Genomic DNA, 22,987 nt, shown 5'->3' with positions numbered 1-22,987 from the left:
TTCGGATCATCCCACCAAGGAAGTACCTGCAAAGAAGAAGTGCAAGAGGAAGCACTTAGACCCCCCAGAGGAGTCTTTCACCGAAGAAACTGATTTTGATGAGGGGGATGGTTCCCCCAGGTCACCCCCAATAATGTTTCCTTTGGGAACATCCTAGAAATCCTGAAACAGAGGGGTTGCTGTTCTTCCATCCAGCCTTCCTCAGAAGAGTCAGTATTCCTGGAGGTATTTCGTGTCAAACCCTCTACTTCTTGGATCTCTCCAAACGCTGATGCTCTCACTAAATTGATCGCTCAACAGGCGTGGAAGATGCCTGACTCCATCGATCTGATCCTCAAGAGACCTGATTGTATCCTGTCAGCCCCTAAAGACGAATCACACTGGTCCAAAGGCATATCTGTTGATGCTATGGTGATAGCAGTAGCCACAAAGAAGGAACTTGCTTAAGAAAGTCCGACTATCCATCCTCCTAACAAGGAGTGTAGGATTTTGGATAGGTTTGGAAAGCATGTTTATGCTTCAACAACCTTAACTCTTAGGTCCTTGAATTATATAGTGCACTTTACAAGATTACGGAGGGATCTGATCAAGGAGCTCTCGGATAGCCTCTCAGGAGCAGTGGCTGAAGGACTACGGGACAAAACTATCTCTCAGCTGAAAACCCTTGATGCGATTTCTAACTCGTCCATGAGGCTGATTGCTCACGGAGCTGAGGGGATGACTAGAGTAGTGGATTCAGGCATAGCCATTAGAAGGCACTCCTGGATATGCTTGTGTGACTTTGCAAAACCATTTAAAGTGCCATTCATCAACTCTGTTTGACGGATCTACCCTTTTTGGTCCCAAGGTAAAAGACACTTTAGCCAGATGTGAAAAAGATAGCAAGACCCTTTTTGCCATAGGTGTACGTTTCTCCCCTCCTCAGTGGCCTTACTCTTGGAACCAGAGAAGTTGGAGACTATGGTTTAAAAAATCCAAAGGGGCTTTCCAGGATTCACTCGGCAAAGACTTTCCCTGGGACAGAGGGGGAAGTAATGGAAGATGCCACCCCAGAGGCAGAAATGGACCAGAAAATCAGGGGTCCAGAGAATCTTTCTCTGGTACTTCCTATTAGCACCCCTGAGCAGGGGCCAGATTGCCCTCCTCTCGAAGCAGTCAGGGGACTACTTTCTCTGCACCAATCTGCCTGGCAAATATTAACTACGGACAAATGGATGTAGGCAATAATATCCAGAGTTTACAAAATTCCACTATCATTACCCCCAATTACCCAGAAAAAACTCCTGGACATTTCACCCAGTCACAGGGAAGCAACAGTCATAGAAATTTAAAAACTGCTAGACACCAAGAAGTCCCACCAGACCAAACTGGATCCAGTTTTTACTCAAGTTTCTTTTTAGTGCCCAAAAAGCAGAGGACTGGAGACCCATCTTGGATCTCAGCCAGTTCAACAAGCCAGTTCAGCAGACTTCAGATGTTCTCAGTACAGTCAGTACTTCCATTCTTGGAAAAAGGCGATTGGATGTGCTCTATAGACCTCCAGGACTTGTATTACCTTGTAAAAATTGGCAAATGCTTCAGGAGGTTTCTGCACTTCTGGCTGGGAGCCAGTCATTTCCAATTCAGAGCACTGCCCTTTGGACTCACCACAGTCCTCAGGGTGTTCCCCAAATGCATGTCAGTGGTTGCAGCTCATCTCAGACTGCAGGGCTTTTGAGTTTTTCCATACCTCAATGACTGGTTCCGTACCACTACCACCAGGCATCATTAGAATGGGCAAGAGATTACACTCTACACCTCTGTACATCTCTAGGCATAACAAATTTCGAAAATTCAAGCTTACAACCTTCTCAGCAGTTAGATTTCATCGGAGCCCACTTAGACACTGTCACAGGAAATGTTTCTCTTCATCCAGAAAGACTACAATGCATCAAACTCCAAGTCTGTCAAATTCTAAGAAACAACAGAGTTCCAGCAAAATTACTCCTAAAAGTGTTAGGCTCAATGGCATTAGCAATAACTCTTGTCCGCTTAGCAAGATATCACATGCAAATCCTGCAGTTGTTACTTGCCTCACAGTGGTCTGTGATTCATCAACCAATATCGTGCTTAATTGTGATTACCAATCACTGCAAACCAGGATCTTTCGTGGTGGCTCCATTCCAATCAGATTCTCTTGGGGGGACCATTCATTCTTCCACAACCTCAAGCCATAGTGACTATGGATGCTTCCCAGATAGGGTGGGGGGCATTATCTGGGAAGGACAGTCCAAGGCACATGGTCCCAACTAGAGGCCAACTTGCACATCAATGTTCTGGAGATGAGGGCAGTGTTGTTAGTGTTGAACGCATTCCAGGATGTCCTTCCTCTGAGAACAGTAGCAATTTAAACAGACAATATGTCAGTAGTTTGGTATGTCAAAAAACAAGGGGGAACCAAATCTTACCCATTGTGTTGAGAAGCCCTCAGAGTTTGGCAATGGGCGATTTCTTTCAACCGCTTTTTCATAGCAACGCACATTCTGGGAAGCTCCAGTGTGATAGTGGACAAGCTGAGCAGAATTATTCTCATCCTCACGAGTGGTCTCACAATCCTGTAGTGGCGAACAAGATTTTTCGTCACTGGGGCCAGCCTTAGTGCAATCTTTCTGCCTCACTTTTGAACAAGTGCAGAAGTTACTTTGCCCTAATTCCCCCAGAGAGGGAGTCACCCAGTGATGCTCTCCTTCACGACTGACCCCATGGTCTTCTCTATGCCTTTCCTCCAACTCCTTTGATATTACAATTTCTAAAGAAAGCCAGGACGATGGAGAACTCAGTAATACTCATTGCTCCTTTCTGGCCTCGACAGGTTTGGTTTCCATTTCTCTGGCCTCACGTTCTTCAGAAACCATATAATCTGAAGTAGTTAACTTAATTTGTAAGCAACCTTTGGGAATCGGATCCGACCTCGGATCCAAGCCGGCAATCTTTCATAGCTTAGATCCGAGCTCCTAGCTCCTCCCCTTCACCCATAATCCCCTGCCAACCCTGACTGACCTCAGATCTAGTTTGCCGCTTCTTGTCAGCAGCTAGGTTTTTGAGCTCCTGGTGTCGTAGGGTTTTTGTGAGAGATTTTCAATTTTTATTATCCCCTTAAGTGTCAAGTGAGTGTTGCGTGGTCAGGTTCCCTTTTTTGACTAAAACTATCCTAGTTTATACCTCCTTTTTAGTTAAACTTACCCTCCCTCCCCTTCGCTGGTCGTAGCATTCTGTGTGTTGTGTGTTTGGGGCCTAACGAGTGGATCTTTCTTTAAAATGTCTGAGGCCCCAAAACCCATCTTTTCCAAGTGCACCGAGTGTGGCCATAAGCTCTCCCCAGTGGATGGCCACACTCGGTGTGTGCGGTGCCTTGGGGTTGAACACGTTTCCTCTGGGTGTTCCATCTGCGTGGCGTTCAACCCCAGGGCACTGAAGGACCGGAGGTCGAAGCTGATCCTAGTGGGACTTTTGCCCCCGGATTCGGCTTCGGCCTCCGGTGCTTCTGTGGCATCCTCCCCGGCTTCTGCGGTGGCCACTCCTTCCTCTCTCCCTCCGGTCAGGACTCAAACTCCCGCTACAGCTCTGGAGGAGAGGGAGGCCAGGAAAGGAAAAAGGCAGGAGAAGCACCACAAGCGGCAGGCCGAGGCCTCCGCTTTGGCCCCCCTGGCTAAGCGGTCTTCTCCCTCCAGGGCTTCCCGGTCTCCTCCTTCTCGGATCCGGTCTCCGTGCTTCTCACCGGGCCCCGAGGAGGAGGAGACCCGATCTCCGTCGAGGTCATCGAGGCGGCATTCTCGGCCAGCCTCGGTGGCCTCGTCGAGATCGACTCGCAGCCTTTCCGACGCAGATTTGGACCGGATGATGCGAAGGTTTCTCCAGGCCCATCTGCAGATGGGAGTGCTCCTGCCTCCCCCCCCTCCGGGGGGGAGCTCGACACCTTTCTTTGCCCCGATAGCTCCTTCTCCGACCCGCTTCCCGGGTTCAGAGCCTTCGGAGCCGAGCAGCCTTGGAACCGGAGGTGGGTCGGTGCCGACAGTATCTGGTACTTCTGCGCCGACTCTTCCCTCGAGCCTGTCGGGTCTGTTTTTGTCAGATCCGGGCTCTCTGAGCCGTGGGCTGAGCGTCGGATCCGAGGGGATCAGTGTGTCTTCGGCTCTATCTAGGTCGGAGCACACTGTTCCGTCGGATCCGATGGCTTCGGCACCGGTCCCGATCCGTCCATCGGATCCGAGCGAGGGTCTGCTCTCGGATCCCAGAGAGAGCGGCTCTCCTTCGGCTTTCGATGTGGTGGAGAGGGCACTGTCGAGTGCTTCCAGGCCTCCGGTCCTTGCTACGGCTCCACCCCACACTTCCTCTCTGTTGGGTCCGGCTTCCATCACCCGGCCCCAGGGACAGCCTGCTTTGATGTCCCAGGTCGTTCCCTTGGAATGGGACGTGGCTGGTGAGACGTCCTCAGACAGCCCCCCCCCCGAGGACGTCCCTCACAAGCGAAAGTGCAGGAGGAGGTACGTGGCCTCCCCTGAGTCCTTGACTGATGACACGGATTTGGATGAAGGGGAAGGCTCCCCTAGGTCACCCCCCGAGGATGTCTCCTTTGGAGACATCATGGAAATGCTCAGGATAAGAGAGGGGTGGTCTGCCCCCAAGGCTTCCTCGGACGAATCCGTGTTCCTGGAAGCATTCGAAGTAGGACCATCTACCTCTTGGGTGTCCCCTCCACCTGACCCCTTAGTGGACCTTATTACCACTAGGGCGTGGAAGGAGCCGGACCTTGTGGAGCCAGTCCCCAAACGCCCGGACAAGATCCTTAGTCCGCCCTCCGAGAGGTCCCATTGGAGCAAGGGTCCCCCCGTAGATGCCATGTTGGTGGCGGTGGCCACCAAGAGGGAATTAGCTCAGGAGAGTCCCTCGGTCCATCCACCGAGCATGGAGTCCCGTTTGATGGACTGTTTAGGGAAGCGGGCTTTTAGTTCAGTGACCTTCTCGGTGAGGTCTCTGAACTACATGGCACATGTTATTCGACTGCAGCGGGACCTTATCAAAGAGTACGCTGCGTCGCTCCCGGAGTCCATGTCGGTGGAGGACAAACGGTTGTACTCCATTCGGATGGCCACTCTCAGGTCCATATCTAACACCTCTATGTGGCTGTTCTCCCACGCCACAGAGGGAGTCGCTAGAGCCAGCGGAGCAGGCCTCGTCATGCGACGTCAGGCCTGGCTCCAGCATTGCGATTTCACGGAACCCTTCAAGGCGTCATTTGTGAATGCCCCTTTTGATGGTTCTGCCCTGTTTGGCAAGACCGTTCGCGAGACTTTGGTCCAGAGCGAAAAGGACGGGAAGACGTTGTCTGCCGTCGGAGTCCGCTTCTCTGCTCCCCAGAGGTCCTTCTCCAAGAACCAAAAGGGACAGAAGAAGATGTGGTTCCGGAAGTTGCAACAATTCCAGTCCACTCCGGATCCCCAGTCCTTCCGTGGCAGAGGAGGACAGGGTGGACGTCGCCCTAGAGGCAGAGGGGGCCGAGGAATGGTGGGTCCAGAGAAGCTTTCTCTGACCGGCCCACCCAGCGACCCTGAGGGGTTGCCCGACTGCTCCTCTCTGGAGGCAGTCGGAGGACATTTTTCGAGGCACCTGGCAGCTTGGGAGTCCATCACAACAGACCGCTGGGTGCTTCGCATCATATTCAGAGGATACCAAATTCCCTTTTCTCACATCCCTCACCAACCCAAACGCCTCCCCGATGTCCCACCCGATCAGAGGGAGGCTGCAGCTGCGGAAATTCAACAGCTCTTAGGAAAAAGAGCCATCCAACACGTCCCCCCAGACCAGTTTGGATCGGGTTACTACTCCAGGTTCTTTTTGGTGCCAAAAAAGACGGGGGACCTAAGGCCAATCCTCGATCTCTCCCTCCTGAACCTGTCAGTAACAAAAGAGAAGTTCCGGATGGTCACTCTTCAGTCCATTCTCCCCTGTTGCGGGAGAGTGACTGGATGTGCTCGATAGACCTCAAGGATGCGTATTACCACATTTTGATGGACAAACAATCCAGGAGGTTTCTCCGCTTCCAGGTAGGAGCCAGTCATTATCAGTTCAGGGTCTTTCCCCTTCAGTCTCACCTCAGCCCCCAGGGTGTTCACCAAGGTATTAGCAGTGATAGTGGCCCACCTGAGGCTCCAGGGAATGCAGGTGTTTCCATACCTAGACGACTGGCTCCTGACCGCCCCAACAAGGCATCTACTCTGCTCAGCCAGGAATTACTTTCTCCACTTTGCTCCCCGGCTGGGGATCACCGTCAACACGGACAAATCCTTTCTCAACCCGACTCAGGTGATAGACTTTATCGGGGCCAGATTAGACACCAACAACTTACTAGCCTTCTTAACCACCGAGCGACTTCACACCCTGAGGCTACATGTGCGGGCCATCTTACTATCATCGGCTCCCCCGGCGGGATTGGTCCTGAGGGCACTGGGCTCCATGGCAGCTGCAATTACCCTGCTCCACATGGCTCACCTGAACATGAGGGTTTTGCAGTGGACTCTCCAAATCCAATGTTCCTTCCATCGATACCCTCTCAGTCACCCCATTCCCCTCAGCAAGGCTTGCAAAAGGGCTCTCGCATGGTGGTTGCAATCACCGGACCTCCAAGCGGGACGCCCTTTCTCCATGGCCCCTCCACTCGCCACGGTGACCACGGACGCTTCTCGCCTTGGGGGGGGGGGCATTATGCGGGCAGGACAGTCCAAGGCACGTGGAACGATACAGAGACCTCATTGCATATAATTGTTCTAGAGATGAGCGCAGTGCTGTTGTCGTTGCAAGCACTTCATAGCCTTCTTCCTACAGGAACAGTTGCAGTTCAGTCAGACAACATGTCTGTGGTCTGGTACACCAACAAACAGGGGGGAACCAGGTCCTACCCACTCTGTCGAGAAGCTATGAGAGTGTGGGAATGGGCGATCTCCACCAACCGCTTTCTTATTGCAACGCACATTCCGGGACAGTCCAACATCCTGGCGGACAAACTCAGTTGCACCATACTGTCTCCTTATGAGTGGTCTCTCATTCCCCAGGTAGCGAAGCGGATATTTGCCGTATGGGGGCGACCCTGTTGCAATCTCTTCGCCTCTCCTTCAAACACGAAATGCAACAGCTACTTCGCTCTAATTCCCCCCGCCGGGGAATCCCCGAGAGATGCTCTGGTGCATGCTTGGCCTCCCGGTCTACTCTATGCTTACCCCCCCTCTACCTCTGATGCTGAAGCTTCTACAGAAAGCCAGTCGATTGGGGAGCAAAAATGATCCTCATTGCTCCATGCTGGCCTCGTCAAGCTTGGTTCCCTTACCTCTGGTCTCATCTGGTGAATCCACCTTGGATTCTAGATCCCCTCCCGGATCTGATTTCCCACCCCCTAGGCCTCCCAGTCCCGAACCTGGACAATCTCAAGCTTACGGCTTGGTTGCTCCAGTTCCACTCGTAGCTAAGACTCCCGTTATCTCCTCCCCAGTTAAAGCTATCCTAGTAGCAGCACACAAGCCTTCTACTAGGAAAGTCTATAGTAGTAAATGGAGATGTTTCGTTATTTGGGCGGAACGTCAGAACCTGGACCCTTTCACAGCTCCATTGCCCGCCATTTTGGATTTCCTTTCAGGGCTTTTTCATCAGGGGCTAGCTGTTCCACAGTCAAAGTTCAACTAGCAGCTATCTCTCATTACCACGTGGGACATGAACTGGGTTTATTGATCACCACGAAGTTATGTAAGACCTTTCTGAAGGGCACCTTCCTACTCAGACCTCCAATAAAGGAAGTAGTGCCTCCCTGGGATTTGACTTTAGTACTTCAGGCCTTGACAGCTCCCCCCTTTGAACCTGCAGCTTCAGCTGATCTCAAACATTTGTCATGGAAAACAGCCTTTCTCATCGCTGTTACTTCAGCTAGGAGGGTCTCTGAACTTCAAGCCCTATGTGTAAAACCTCCTTACTTGACCTTCCACAAGGATAGGGTTTACCTCAGGACCAATCCCTCATTCCTTCCTAAGATTGCTTCTGAGGCAAATATTAACCAATCCATTAATCTGCCAGTTTTCTTTCCTGAATACCAGAACAAAGGAGAATACAAACTACATTCTTTAGATGTGCATAGACAGCTACATTTTTACTTTCATAGAACGGCTGGTCATAGACAATCCGACCAGTTGTTCGTCTCCTTTGCCAAATTTAACTTAGGTAAATCTGTGTCAAACGTCACCTTGTCGAGGTGGATTTCGCAATGCATCCTTTTGGCTTATGAAAGTTCTGGCAGGCCCGCACCTCAGGGAGTCCGTGCCCACTCTACTCGGTCCATGTCTACTTCTGCTGCCTTTCGGTCTAGAGTATCCCTGGATGATATTTGTTCAGCAGCCACTTGGGCTTCACCTCATACCTTCATCAACCATTATAAATTGGATATTATCTCTAGAGGGAGAGCATCCTTTGGCTCTGCATTGCTCCGGAACATCCTTCCATGAAGGCCGCCCAAGGTCCAGGTAGCTGGGGACTCTGTCCCAAAGGTTGCTGACAAATGAAGTTAACTACTTCAGATTAAGAAGTTATGTACTCACCATAACGTTCCATCTGAGTAGGTAAATTTCATTTGTCTGCAACCGTCCCACCCTCCTTCCCCCTGACCTTCGGATGTTATTTGGCCAGAGGCTTTACTCTGCCCTTTAAGGAAGGTAGTTAGTTTCCTTTCTCAGCCTTATTGGTTATGGGCAAACTTGATCTGAGGTCAGTCAGGGTTGGCAGGGGATTATGGGTGAAGGGGAGGAGCTAGGAGCTCGGATCTAAGCTATGAAAGATTGCCGGCTCGGATCCGAGGTCGGATCCGATTCCCAAAGGTTGCAGACAAATGAAGTTTACCTACTCAGATGGAACGTTATGGTGAGTACATAACTTCTTATTCTGGACCCAGATTCAGATCTGCTGTCTCATCCAGAAGGCGTGGTCCATTCGAATCTCCAACATCTCAAGTTCACTGTGTGGCTTCTCCAAATTCCCATGGTTGCCAGGCATCCTTCCCTATCCTGTCCTGTCCATCAAATTATTGTTGCTCATCACAAACATTCACCTAGGAAGCGTTATCAAAGTAAATGGGAAAATTTTGAGAACTGGGCCCTGAACAACAAACTTGACCCTTATTTGAGCCTGATTCCTAGGGTTTTGGATTTCTTAGCCAACCTCTACCAACCTGGTTCCTCTGCATCAACAATTAAAGTTCATCTAACGGCAATCTCGAACTTTCGTATGAGATTTGATGGCTTATCTTTAATGTCACACAAACTTTGCTGATCCTTTTTAAAGGGACTCCTGATGCTAGACCTCCATTTAAAGAACTAATTCCTCCTTGGGATCTAACATTAGTTCTACAGTCCCTTACTTCATCTCCCTTTGAACCGTCATTGACTTGTGACTTAAAGTTTCTGTCTTGGAAAACTTTATTTTTAGTGGCTATTACATCTGCCAGAAGAGTATCTGAACTTCAGGCCTTATCCTGCAAACCTCCATACTTAATATTCCACAAGGATAGGGTTGCCCTTAGGATTAATCCATCTTTTTTACCAAAGGTAGTTTCAGAAGCTAATGAGCTAATATAAATCAGACACTTCAATTGCCACTCTTCTTTCCTAATTTTACCAGTAAAGGGGAGTATTCATTTCATTTGCTAGATGTACACAGACAACTATGTTTTTACCTTCACAGAACAAAGGCTTTCAGGAAATCCGACCAAGTTGCATCTTCTTCTCGATCTTTAGGTCATCCTGTTTTAAAGGTTAAGAGTGTATTACTTTTATTTGTCAGTTGAAAGGACTCCTACTTCCACACCCAGTTAAAGCCCATTCAACTAGAGTGAAGGGAACTTCTGCAGTTTTTCATGCCAGAGCATCCTTGGATGATATTTGTGCAGTGGCTACTTGGTCTTCTCCGCATACCTTTATAACTCATTACAAATTGGACCAGGTCTCTAGGGGACGGGCATGATTTCGTTGGTGCTTAGGAATATTCTTCCGTGAGACCTATAAGGCTAAAGTAGCTGGGGGCTCTCTCCCACAGTTAAGGATTGAGTGGAAATTGACAACATCAGATAAAGAAGTTATGTCTTACCATAATGTTCCGTCTGTGTTGTCAGTCTTCATTAATCTCTGACATTCTCCCATTCCCTCCCCCAACCTGAGACTCTTAGTGGATGGAATTTTCCATGGTTGGCTTCATGTTAGGAGCACATAGCTGGTCTCTGATTATTATGTCTATTGTTATTACTACTATTATTATTATTATTATAGTTTCTGCTTCTCTGTCTACCACTATATTGGGCAAACTCGATCTGAGGTAATTTTGAGAGAAGCATTATAAGTATAGCTAGCTCGAGAGTTTGGAAGGCGTGAGCAGATGTAAATGGCCGAGTCAGTTCCGAGGGTTGGAACCGAGCCCACAGTCAAGGATTAGTGAAGATCGACAACACAGATGGAACATTATGGTAAGACATAACGTCTTTTTATGGAATACCTGTGAAGTGAAGGATTTAGTGTAGAAAATCTAACTCAAATAACATCACAACAGAATAAAGCAATGTACAACAAATTATGGAGAAACCTGTGGAGTGGCAAACATCTGATCAGTTGTCATATGAATATACTTTGGAATCTTCCATAAGAAAGCAGGACAAGTGTTTATCTGGAGTTGCACAGCACGTGAAGGAACAGGAAACTGACAACTCTGATGCAGTCAGTGTTGTGGAATGATTGGACAGTGAGTTCTTATATGAAAGAGCAATGGATGACACAGGATGAAACTGAAGAGAATGTGGCACAGGAAGATACTTTGGAACTTTTTGTAGAATGCCTGCAGGAAATAGGGAACAAAGAATGTGCCCTCAGTTTAGAAGAAAATGATCTAAGAGAAGAGTTGCTTGATTTAATAGAGATGGACAGACATATTAAGCTCAATGAAAGAAATAGACTAGAAAGTCAATAAAACCCCAAAAGTTAGAAGTTTGATAAAACAAATGAAGACAGTAATTAGGAACATTCGTAATGATTCATGCGATATAACAGAAGATCTAATGTTGTCATTTTCACTTGTTCCTCAATGAATGGGTTCGGATCCGATCCTCGGATCCAACTTGGACACTTTCTTAAGATTCTAGGATCCAGATCTCAAGCTCCTTCCTTGCCCATAATGTCCGTAACCACTGCCGTCCCACAGATTTCTTTTGCCGCTGTTCAAGATGGTCAGGATTGAGATTGCTTGAAGTCCTGTGGGGTTTTGTGAATAAAACTTACTCTTTCTTGTTTATTTTTTTTGTACACATCTTCCTTTTCTTTGTTACTTAATTAACCCCACTTATCATCATTAACTTTCTTTGCCGAGTTTTCGGTATTTTGATACTACCTTTTCTGGTAGTCCAGTCTTCATTTTTTCTCTATATCCTTAGATATTTTTCTTGTACTACCATCACTGGTAGGTACTTCCTTTCTCTCTCTGCTTTCTGTTTCTTAAGAAAAAAAAAATCTTCCTTTCCTTTATTAAGCCCATTTGTGTTTTTCTGGTATGGCTGATAAGCTAACTGGATTTAAAAAATGCACTTCCTGTGGGTATAAGATCCACAACTCTGATGCCCACAGGGAGTGCGTTTATTGTTCGGGCCATGCACATCTGGACACCTCTTGTTCCATATGTGCAGCCCTTAATGCGAGAGCTATTAGTGACAGAGAGAATAAACTTATTCTGAAAGGCCTCATTCCTGCTTCAGCTTCATCTTTAAGTACTTTTTCTTCAGGAGCTCAACCTCCCTCCCAGAAATTGAAGAAACCCATGGAGCACCATAAATACTCACCTGTCCAGTCTCCTCAGTCTACACCCAGTTTAGAACCTCCAAAGAAGATTACTAAGACCTCAGATCTGAAACCTTCAGATTTGACACTGTCTACTGTTTCATCTCCTCAGCCCTGTGCTCCCAAGTTCTGTCCGGTACCTCTGAGGTTATGGTCTCCTTTTCCACATTCTCTTCTGTTAGGTCTTCCTGTAGTCTTTCAGAAGCAGAGGTGGATAGGATGATTGGGAAATTCCTCAGAACAGAGTTCCAGATGCGGGTTTTGCCATCTTCGTCTCCCATCAGATCTGTGAGCTTCCAACCTTCTTTTCAACCTGTAATTGCTTCTTCTCTGATCTGGCCAGCTGTTTTAGAGTCCTTGAATCCAAATGCCCTGGGAGTCAAATCATCGGATCCAAAGGTTATTTCATCCTTGACTCTGGCCACTTCCCTGACCCGATCTGCTGCAACACTTTTGGAACAAGACAGCTGTCAGAGCCAAAGCATTGGTGTCAGATACGAGGGGTTAACTTTGATTCTGAAGCTTTCGGAGCCGTCACTTTCTCTAGGAGCTTTGGCACTGGATAGCTTGACTCTGACTCCCCCCTCAGAGTGGGGGTGGGGATTGGGGGGGCTTAGCAATCATCTGCTCCGGGAGTCTCGGCTCCTGTGAGATTGTCCTCAGCCTCCCCGGGTCTATCTGTGTTTGAGGTGGTGGAGAGGGTTTTCTTTTAACCCAGACTAATTTCAACTCCCCTTTTTTGGATCCATGCACTATTCCCTCTCGAGATCCTGTGTCTGAGTCCTCGCATCCTACAACTTAGGGACAGCCAGCCCAGATGAGCTTCTAAGCAGTTCCCACTGGGGAACTCCCTGTCTGTTCTGAAACCTCCCTGCAACATTCCACTGAGGAGGTCCCTTGGAAGAGAACATGCAAGAGGAGGCACTTGGATTCCCCACAGGAATCCCTCACAGAAGACACCAATTTTGATGAAAGGGAAGGGTCTCCTAGATCTCCACCTGAAGATATCTCATTTGGAGTCATCTTAGAGATCCTTCACCAGAAAGGTGGTTGATCTTCCCAAACACCTTCTCAGGAAGATTGGTGTTCTTGGAAGCCTTCAGATCTGGCCCGTCTACATCTTGGGTTACCCCCTGTGGCTGAGTTTATAGATCTTGTCTCCCACAGGACATGGAAGGAATTGGACTCTGTGAGACCAGTGCCCAAATGCCATGATAACATTTTAAGCGTTCCTGCTAATAGACAGTACTGGACTAAAGGGATCCCTGTAGATGCCATGGTTGTTGCAGCAGCCATCAAAAAAGAGCATGCAGAACAGAGCTTCACTTTCCATCCCCCTAACAGAGAGTCTAGGGCTTAGTAAAGGTTTGGGAAGCAAGTGTATGCATCAGCGACATTTGCTGTGCGATCGCTGAACTACCTGGCACATTTCACCAGATTACAGCGGGGCCTGATATAGGAACTCTCTAATTCTGCATCAGGGTCCATGTCCACAGAGGAACAGAAGTCCTTTTCCTCATGAGTGGCCACCCTACAATTGATTACAAACATGTCCATGATGTTGATCTCACATGCTGCAGAGGGTACTTCTAGGGAGGCTGGCTCAGGTATAGCCATAAGGAGACATGCCTGGAAGCAATTATGCAATTTCACAGAACCCTTCAAGGCATCATTCATCAATGTTCCTTTTGATGAGTCATCCTTTTTTGGACTAACAGTAAAAGAGACTCTCTCCCACAGTGAACAGGATGAAAAGATCTTGTCTGCTGTCAGAATCCACTTTTCCACATCGTGGAGATCTTTCTCTAGGAATCAATGCAGCAGTAAGAAATTGTGGTTCAGAAAATATCAAGGTCCTTTCCAGGAATCACGTGGAGATTTTTCCCCCAGAGGCTTAGGGGGGAAATAACTACAGTGGTAGAAATCACCCATGTGGCAGAGGGGGGTCAACAGAACCAAGGATCTCAAGATTCTTTCTCAGACAGCTCCATCCAGTGTTCCTGAAAGGTTGCACGACTGTTCCTCTCTGGAGGCAGTTGGGTGGCACTTATCCTTGCACCAAAAAGCCTGGATAGCCATCACAAATTACTCTTTCATGCAAAGGATTATATCCAAAAGATATTTCATTCCCTTTTATACAAATTCCTGTGAAAACAAGGAAAGTTCTCCCCAGTGTTCCACCCAATCAGATGGAGCTAGCAGCTCAAGAGGTCACAAAGTTGCTAGACAAAAGAGTCATCCAAGAGGTCCCCCCAGAACAAACACAATCCAGAATTTACTCAAGATTTTTTTAGTGCCAAAAAAGACAGGGGACCTGAGACCTATCTTAGATCTCAGTTATCTGAACCAGTTTGTAAAGAATTCCAAATTCCGGATAGTCATGGTTCAGTCCAGTCTGCCTCTTATAGGTTCATAGGTTGGTAATAGGCTATCGGCCCTAGGCCCTATACAAGCCTAGCTATAACAATCCCCTGGCTATTTCTTCCCACAGTATTTACTTCCCTGGATCCCTGTCTAGCAGGGAGACTGACGTGATCCCTGGGGTGAATTTCCTATCTCCCATCCAATCATCAAGATTCCTTTTGAAGAGGGCCAAAGAGGTGCTCTGCTTGACATGTATGGGCAGTCTCTGGGTCAGGAACCTATCCCTCCAACCTGTTTTCTTCATTGTGATGACAAGGTTTAGATCCTTGGAGCGTATATCTCTGAAGGATTGGGATTTCTTTAAGTGTAGCATGTCCAACAGCTATGGGTTTGACATGGCCTTATATGTTAAGCAGAGATTGGCTCTGAAAAGACGATGTTAAGTTGTCTATCTTGCCTTCGTTTCTTGCTTGTTGGGATCGGAGCCAATCCTTGGCTCCGACTCGGCCATCTTCTATAGCTCGAGAGCTGTTTACTGGCTTGAGGCTACCCCTTATCCCATGATGCCTAATGCTAGCTACCCAGAGATCTTGTTTGCCGCTTCAGCTGCGAGGTTCGTTGTTACTGGCTCAGGCTCGTATAAGTTTTATTGTACTACTTTTTCTATCAGATTAGGGTTCTTTTTTTTGATAGTTTATAGTTTTTCAACATAGTCGTTAACTAGTTTGTTGTTTAGTGTAATTGTAGTTTTCCCTTAGAACTTGTTTAAGTTAGAGAGTTCTTCCCCTCCCCCCTTCCTCTATCCCTCTTGTAGGTAGCGTTTTAGTTTAAGCTTTTCTTCCTTTTACCTCCTAGGTAGCCGTTTAAGTTAGAGGCTTCCTAGTTTAAAAAAAAAAAAAAAACTTTTTATTTATTTATTTATTTAAATTTGTTGACCGGGAGTGTCCGACTGGACGTGGGTCCATTTTCAGCGGAGGCCCGGGGAGAAAAGCTCCACAGTAAAATAAACAGACAGTAGTTACATTGGATTACATAGTGATTAACAATTTAACATAGAAATTACTTACTTGTTAGTTTTTTGCTGTTCGGCCCTTTAGCCAAAAACAATTCAGTGTAAGGTAGTATTTCTCTAGTTGGATATGTCTAAAGAATCCAAGGTGTCTGGATTCAAGAAGTGTGACTCATGCTGTCAGAAAATATCTCTGACAGATGGGCACACTTCTTGCGTCTATTGCTTAGGCGCAGTGCATTCAGCCCAAGGGTTCTGCAGGAGCGCAAAAATAAGTTTATTTTGAGGGGTCTTCTTAAGCCCCAGGATTCACCGGCCAAGACTCAGCCGGTGAAATCTCCTAAACCGGCCAAATAATCGGCTCCCAGCTCGGAGCCGTCATTGGCTCAAGCCTTACCTACTACTTCGGTTCCGGCTGGAACCGAGGAAACTGCCTCCCCGTCGACTCCACCAGTACCTTCGGAGCCGTCACAGACCCACAAGAGACCGAGGTCCCCTTCTCTAGAGTCTATATATTCGGCTCCTCGGTCTCCCCTGTTGCAGAGTGACCGCAGTCACAGATCCTCCCAATCTTGTCTGTCCTCTAGGCTCTCAGATCATGACGTGGAGAGAGTGGTCAGTAGGTTGTTGAAGTCACAGGCTCTGGCCAAAATGTTATCCAGCCCTCCTCAACAGGTGGCCTTATCTGCTTCCATCGATGTTCCTCCACTGACTCCTGTGAGCTCGGAGCCGGAGTTTGTTGGGGTTCGAATCGTGGAACCATCGGCACTGATAACGATTTCCCCTTCGGTTCCGTCGTCAGCTCCGATCCCCTCGATGGTGCCTTCCATCGAGGGATCTGGGCACCGAGACTCCCTCATCGGCTCCGAGGGGGTGAGTGGCATCGGACCCTTTCCAACCCCGTTCTCCCTCTTGGAGCGTCGGCACAGGTGAGCTCGGCTCCTACATCGGCCTCGGAGCCGTCTCCCTTGGTGCGGAGGAGGATTCCAGTTTCCTCGGAACCGGAGCCTTCTTTGCATCGTGGCAGGGATGCCTTCGATGTCATGAGTAGTGTACTGGCCTCTGAGTCAGCTCCATGTTCGACCCCACTGGCTCCGTCCCTTGTAGTGCCTGCGTCAACCTCTGCCCCTCCTCCAGACCCCAAATGTGGGGATCCGGTGCTCCAGAGCACCCCATTGGGTGTTTCCTCTTCTTCCGAGGCCTCCCCTGATCATTCAGAGGAGGCCCCTCAGAAGAGGAAGTGCAAGAGGAAGCACATTGACTCCCCTGAGTCTGTCACTTCGGATACGGATTTGGATGAATCGGAAGGGTCCCCGAGATCCCCCTCTGAAAATGTTTCCTTTTCGGACATCCTAGAAATGCTTAAGCAGAGGGGGAACTGGACTGCCCTAGCCCCTACCCAGGACGAATCTGTATTCCTGGATGCGTTCGGTTCCCGACCTTCCACCTCCTGGGTGTCTCTGCTCTTCGATCCACTAATGTCAGTGGTGGTGCAAAGGGCTTGGTCAGCCCTGGATACAGTGGAACCAACCCCAAGGAGACCTGGCAAGTTTATCACTGCACCCCCTGATAAACAGTTCCTTACCAAGGGTGTTCCCGTAGATGCCATGGTGGTAGCAGTGGCCACTAAATAGGAGTTAGCGGAAACGTCTTCCTCTGTCCATCCTCCTAACAAGGAGTCTAGGACCATGGATAGATACGGGAAGCATATGTTTTCTTCAGCAACATTTTCCATGAGGTTGCTGAATTACTTATGCCATTTTACCAGGCTTCAGAGGGATCTCTGTTACAGTTCCTTACCAAGGGTGTTCCCGTAGATGCCATGGTGGTAGCAGCGGCCACTAAAAAGGAGTTAGCGGAAACTTCTTCCTCTGTCCATCCTCCTAACAAGGAGTCTAGGACCATGGATAGATACAGGAAGCGTATGTTTTCTCAGCAACATTTTCCATGAGGTCGCTGAATTACTTATGCCATTTTACCAGGCTTCAGAGGGATCTCCTGAAAGAGCTTGGAGATACCCTCCAGGATCCATCAGCTGAAGGGGCTGGCTTCTCAGCTGGCGACCCTTAATTCGGTAGTTAACTCCTCCATGAGGCTCATTTCCTATGCAGCCGATGGTGCGAGTAGAGCCGCTGGTACAGGCGTGGCCCTCAGGAGACACGCATGGATGCAGCTATGTAATTTTGCGGGACCTTTTAGAACTTTGTTCACCAATACTCCCTTTGACGGTTCATTTCTCTTTGGACCACAGGTGAAAGACACTCTCACTAGGTGTGAACAGGAAGGCAAGACTCTCTCTGCTGTGGGAGTCCATGTTTCCACTCTTTCCAGACCATATCCTAAAGGTCAGAAGAGTGGTAAAATGTGGATGTTAAGTTGTCAATCTCGCCTTCATTCTTGCTGGATGGGTTCGGAGCCGATCCTCGGCTCCGACTCGGCACTTGCTAAGCTCGAGAGTCACTTTTACCAGCTCGAGGCAGCCCCATATCCCATGATGCAAGGTGGTAAATACCCAGATCTCGTTTGCCGCTTCGCTGATGAGGTCCTCCTTTTACCAGCTCTTGGTAAGTAATTTGTTATTCAGAATTTACTCACCCCTTTCCATATATTTCTCACAGAATTTTAGTATACTGTCATTTTTAGATAGTTTTAGATAGTTTTAGAGTCTCTAACTCCTAGTTTACTGTTTCCCTAGTTATTTTATTTTAGTCGGGCCTTTACTCCCCTCCATCCCTTCCTGTCAGGGTGTGTGTGTGAGTTTGTTTTCTCCCTTTTTAAGTTAAATTTCTGAGTCTGGGACTGTGTGAGTAGAGTGTTTGTGTACTTCTCACCATGTCCAAAGAACCGAGGGTCTCAGGCTTCAAGAAGTGTGACTCGTGCTGTCAGAAGATGTCTCTGACAGACGGTCACACTTCTTGTATTTATTGCCTGGGACCTCTCCACCTGCAGGACTCCTGTGCTATTTGTCACTCCTTCAGCCAGAGAGTCCTGCAGGAAAGGAGAAATAAGCTAATCTTAAGGGGCTTACTTAAACCAGAGGGCTCCCGGCCAAGTCTGCTTCGGGTCAGCCCTCTAAGACCTCCAAGGCCCAGGCTTCTGCTACAAAGCCTTTGGCCCTGGCTCCGACTCCTTTGGAGTCGAGATCGGCTCCGGCTGGAGCCGATCTTATTTTGACTAAATCTTCGGCACCGATGGCTATCGGTGCCGATACTTTAACTGCCACATTGGTGTCGGCTCCGACCGGCTCCGAACACCATGTGTCTAAGGCTTTGGTATCGGTGCCGGCCGGCTCCGATACCATTATTTCCTTGCCTGTATCGGCTCCGGCCGGAGCCAATACATGTTTGACCAGGCTTGGAGCCGATAAGTTGTCGGCTCTGTCTGGAACCGAGGGTTCTTCGGCTCCGATGGTTCCGTCGAGGAAGCGGTCCAGGTCTCCCTCTTTGGAGCCTATACTTTCGGCTCCGACCTCTCCTCTTCTTTCGGAGCGGAGCCATCGGAGCCGATCATCTAGGTCTTCCAGGCTCTCAGACCATGATTTGGAGAGAGTGGTAAGCAGATTATTAAAATCACAGGCACTAGCCCAAATGCTTCATAGTCCGTCTCAACAGACGACTACTAGTCCACACCCTCTTCAAGTTCCTCCTTCGACTCTCCTCCAGAGCTCGGAGCCGGAGTCTATTGGAATAGTCACTGCTACGGCTGCGGGGCAGATACCACCCCTTTCTGCTCCTTCAGCTTCTACTCTTATCTCCTCCTCGAGACCTTCCTTGGAGGGATCCAGTGGTCGGGCTTCCTTGGTCTGCTCCGAGGGGGTGAGTGGCATCGGACCCTTGTCCGACCCTGCTCTTCCCCTTGGGGCTTCGGCCTTAGTGAGCTCGGCTCCGACATCTGCCTCGGAGCCTTCCCTTTCGGTGGGCCCGGGAGCCCCTGTTTCTTCGGAGTGGGGTCTCTCAGATCTCCCTGGGAGGGGGGCCTTCGAGGTGATGAGGAGTGTGCTGGCCCCCGGGCTCAGTCAGCAGTCTATTCCCTTAGCTCCTCCCTCTATGGTGCCTGTAGATGTCTCTTCCCGCTCTCTTGCTCCCGGACCGAGAGATCCATCGCCTCAGGTTTCCCCACTGGGAAGAACCCCCTCTTCCGAGGATTCTCCTGATCCGTCAGGAGATCCTCCGCGTAAGAGGACCTGTAAGAGGAAGCACCTAGACTCCCCTGAGTCTACAACTTCAGATACCGACTTAGATGAGTCGGAGGGGTCCCCAAGATCCCCCTCTGAGGATGTCTCCTTTCAGACATCCTAGAACTCCTAAAACAGAGGGGAAACTGGCCCTCCATTAATCCCTCCGAGGATGAGTCGGTATACCTAGAGGCGTTTGGATCTCGACCCTCCACCTCCTGGGTGTCTCCGCCTTTCGAACCCCTCATGGAGGTGATAGCTCGGAAGGCGTGGGCATCTCCTGATTCCGTGGAACCAGTTCCCAGGAGGCCTTCTAAATTTATTACGGCCCCTTCCGAGAAACAATTTCTTACAAAAGGTGTCCCTGTTGATGCCATGGTGGTGGCGGCCGCCACTAAGAAGGAACTTGCAGATCCTTCCGTACCAGTCCATCCTCCTAACAAGGATTCTAGGACCATGGACAGGTATGGTAAGCGGATGTTTTCCTCAGCGACCTTTGCCATGCGTTCGCTGAATTATTTATGTCACTTCACCAGACTTCAAAGGGACATCCTTAAAGAATTAGGTGAAGTAGTACAGGATCCTTCAGCTGCAGGGGCTCAGGAGAAGATTGCTTCTCAGCTAGGAATCCTTAACTCCTTAACCAACTCCTCCATGCGGCTAATTTCTTATGCAGCAGATGGAGCGAGTAGAGCTGCAGGGACAGGAGTGGCTCTTAGACGTCAGTCCTGGATGCGGCTCTGTAATTTTGCAGACCCCTTTAAGGCGTCCTTCACAAACTCTCCCTTCGATGGGTCAACATTGTTTGGTCCTCAGGTGAAGGATACATTAACCAGGTGTGAGCAAGACGGCAAGACTCTTTCTGCCATAGGAGTCCGTTTTTCCACCCCTGTCCCAACAAGCAAGAAACAAAGGTGAGATAGACAACTTAACATAAAGAAGTTATGTACCTACCATAACGTTCCATGTTAGTTGTCTTCATCTCGCCTTCTTTCTTGCGTCCCCCCTCCATCCCCCTGTCCTATTGGACTGAGAGGAGTTCAGGCTTCACTGGCTGAGTGTTCTCTGGTTTGTTTCCTCTACTGATTTAGAGAGTATGACAGGTATGCTCAACCTGTTAGTTTGGACAGCTCAGGCTTGTATATTTTCAATTTTTTGTGTAACAATATTCTCTTAGACCCTTTAAACTAATAGATTTTTTACTTTTCTTAACTTTATTCTGTACGTGTTGTTGAGTACTTCATTCTTCTTAGTTTCCCTTTTATTTAGAACTCGTTTAAGTTAGAGAGTTCTCCCCCCCCCCCTCCCTCTCTCCCTAGGATAGCCGTTTAACTTAGAGGCTCTCCTTTCCTTTTTTACTATCGTTAAAAAAAAAAAAAAAAAAAAAAAAGAGGTTATATAAATTTATAGGTGTACTTGTTTAGAATAGTACTTATTTGCCTGTCTGTGTTTCCCTTGTAGTACTTAGTTTTTTTGTAGTTGGGTCATGTCTAAGGAAGCTAAAGTATCTGGCTTTAAAAAGTGTGACTCATGTCAGAAAATGTCTCTGACAGATGGGCACAATAGTTGCGTTTATTGTTTGGGTGCTGTTCACCTGCAGGACTCTTGTTCTATTTGCCATGCCTTTAGTCCAAGAGTCCTGCAGGAGCGTAAGAACAAATGAATCCTTAGGGGTCTGTTAAAACCTCAGGATTCACCGGCAAAGAGTTCCCAGCCAGTGAAATCCCCAAAATCCACTAAACCTCGGCTCCACCTTCGGAGCCGACTCCTGTACAGAATTTACCGAGTATGTCGGTTCCGGCTGGCACCGACAAGACAACCCCTCCGTCGGCTCCATCGGATGTTTCAGAGCCGTCTCGGAGCCATAAGAGGCTGAGATCCTCTTCATTAGAGTCAGTTCATTCAGCTCCTCGGTCTCCATTATTGCAAAGTGAATGTAGCCACCATTCTTCACACTCCTCTCGATCCTCTATGCTGTCGGATCATGATGTGGAGAGAGTAGTAAGTAGGTTGCTTAAATCACAGGCACTAGCAGAATTATTGTCTAGCCCTCCTCAACAGTTATTGGCTCCATCCACCTCTTTTTCTGTTCCTCCTCCAACTCCATTGAGTTTGGAGCCGGAGTTTGTTGGGGTTCGAGTAGTGGAACCGTTGGATCCAATCACCATCTCTCCTTCGGCTCTGACTTCGGCTCTGATTAACTAGATAGTTCCTTCAATCGAGGAATCTGGATGCCAGGGCTCCCTCGTCGGCTCCGAGGGGGCGAGTGGCATCGGACCCTTGTCCGACACCGTTCTCCCTCTCAGAGCATCGGCGCGGGTGAGCTCGGCTCCAACATTGGCCTCGGAGCCAACCCCCTCAGCATGGAGAAAGATTTCTATTGCTTCGGAACCGGAGCTTTCTCTGCCTCGAGGCAGGGACGCCTTTGAGGTCATGCGGAGTGTGCTGTCCCCCGAGACAGCTCCACTACCAGCTTCATTGGCTCCATCCGTAGTGTCTGTGCCAACCTCTGCTCCTCCTCCAGACCCCAAGCGTAGGGAACCAATGCCCCAGGACACCCCATTGGGTGTTTCCTCTTCTTCCGAGGCCTCCCCTGATCATTCAGAGGAGCCCTCTCAGAAAAAGAAGTGCAAGAGGAAGCACATTGACTCCCCTGAGTCTGTCACTTCTGATACAGACTTAGATGAATCGGAAGGGTCCCCGAGATCCCCCTCTGAAGATGTTTCCTTTTTGGACATCCTGGAAATGCTTAGGCAGAGGGGGAACTGGACTCCCCTAGCCCCTACTGAGGATGAGGCTGTATTCCTGGATGCTTTTGGTTCCCGACCTTCCACCTCCTGGGTTTCTTCTCCTTTCGACCCTCTTATGTCCATAGTGGCTCGAAAGGCTTGGTCAGCTCCGGACAAAGTGGAACCAACGCAGAGGAGACCTAATAAATTTATTACAGCTCCCTAGGATTAGCAAATCCTTTCTAAAGGTGTGCCCGTTGATGCCATGGTGGTAGCAGCAGCCACCAAGAAAGAGTTAGCAGAGACCTCTTCATCTGTTCATCCCCCTAACAAGGAGTCTAGGATGATGGACAGGTACGGAAAGTGAATGTTTGCTTCAGTGACATTCTCCATGAGGTCCCTGAACTATCTATGTCATTTTACTCGCCTTCAAAGGGATCTCCTTAAAGAAACCCTTCAAGATCCTACAGCTGAGGGAGCACAAGCCAAAGTAGCTTCCCAGCTAGTGACGCTTAATTCTGTAGATAACTCCTCCATGACGCTCATTTCCTATGCAGCCGATGGAGCGAGTAGAGTTGCGGGCATGGGTGTGGCCCTCAGGAGGCATGCTTGGATGCGGTTGTGTCATTTTGTGGAACCCTTTCGAGCATCCTTCATCAATAGCCCCTTTGATGGCCCCTTTCTCTTTGGACCACAGGTGAAAGACACGTTGACTAGGTGTGAGCAAGAAGGCAAGACTCTCTCTGCCATGGGAGTCCTTTTTTCCACTCCCTCTAGACCTTACCCCAAGGGTCAGAGTGGGAAGATGTGGTTCCACAAATCTCAG

At 48.7% G+C, this 22,987-nt stretch overlaps 1 protein-coding gene across 1 annotated transcript in view; it reads left to right on the top strand.

The window, feature by feature from the left end:
- LOC122816235 (synaptonemal complex protein 2-like) overlaps positions 1-22,987 on the top strand; it is a 486,002-nt gene that overhangs the window by 150,129 nt on the left and 312,886 nt on the right. The window lies entirely within an intron of this gene.

Source organism: Protopterus annectens, chromosome 12.part0 (genome assembly GCF_019279795.1).
Source record: "Protopterus annectens isolate FY-2018-M chromosome 12.part0, PAN1.0, whole genome shotgun sequence".
Classification (NCBI taxonomy): domain Eukaryota; kingdom Metazoa; phylum Chordata; order Ceratodontiformes; family Protopteridae; genus Protopterus; species Protopterus annectens.
Note: the sequence above shows the minus strand (reverse complement) of the source record. Positions and strands in the feature narration are given on the sequence as shown.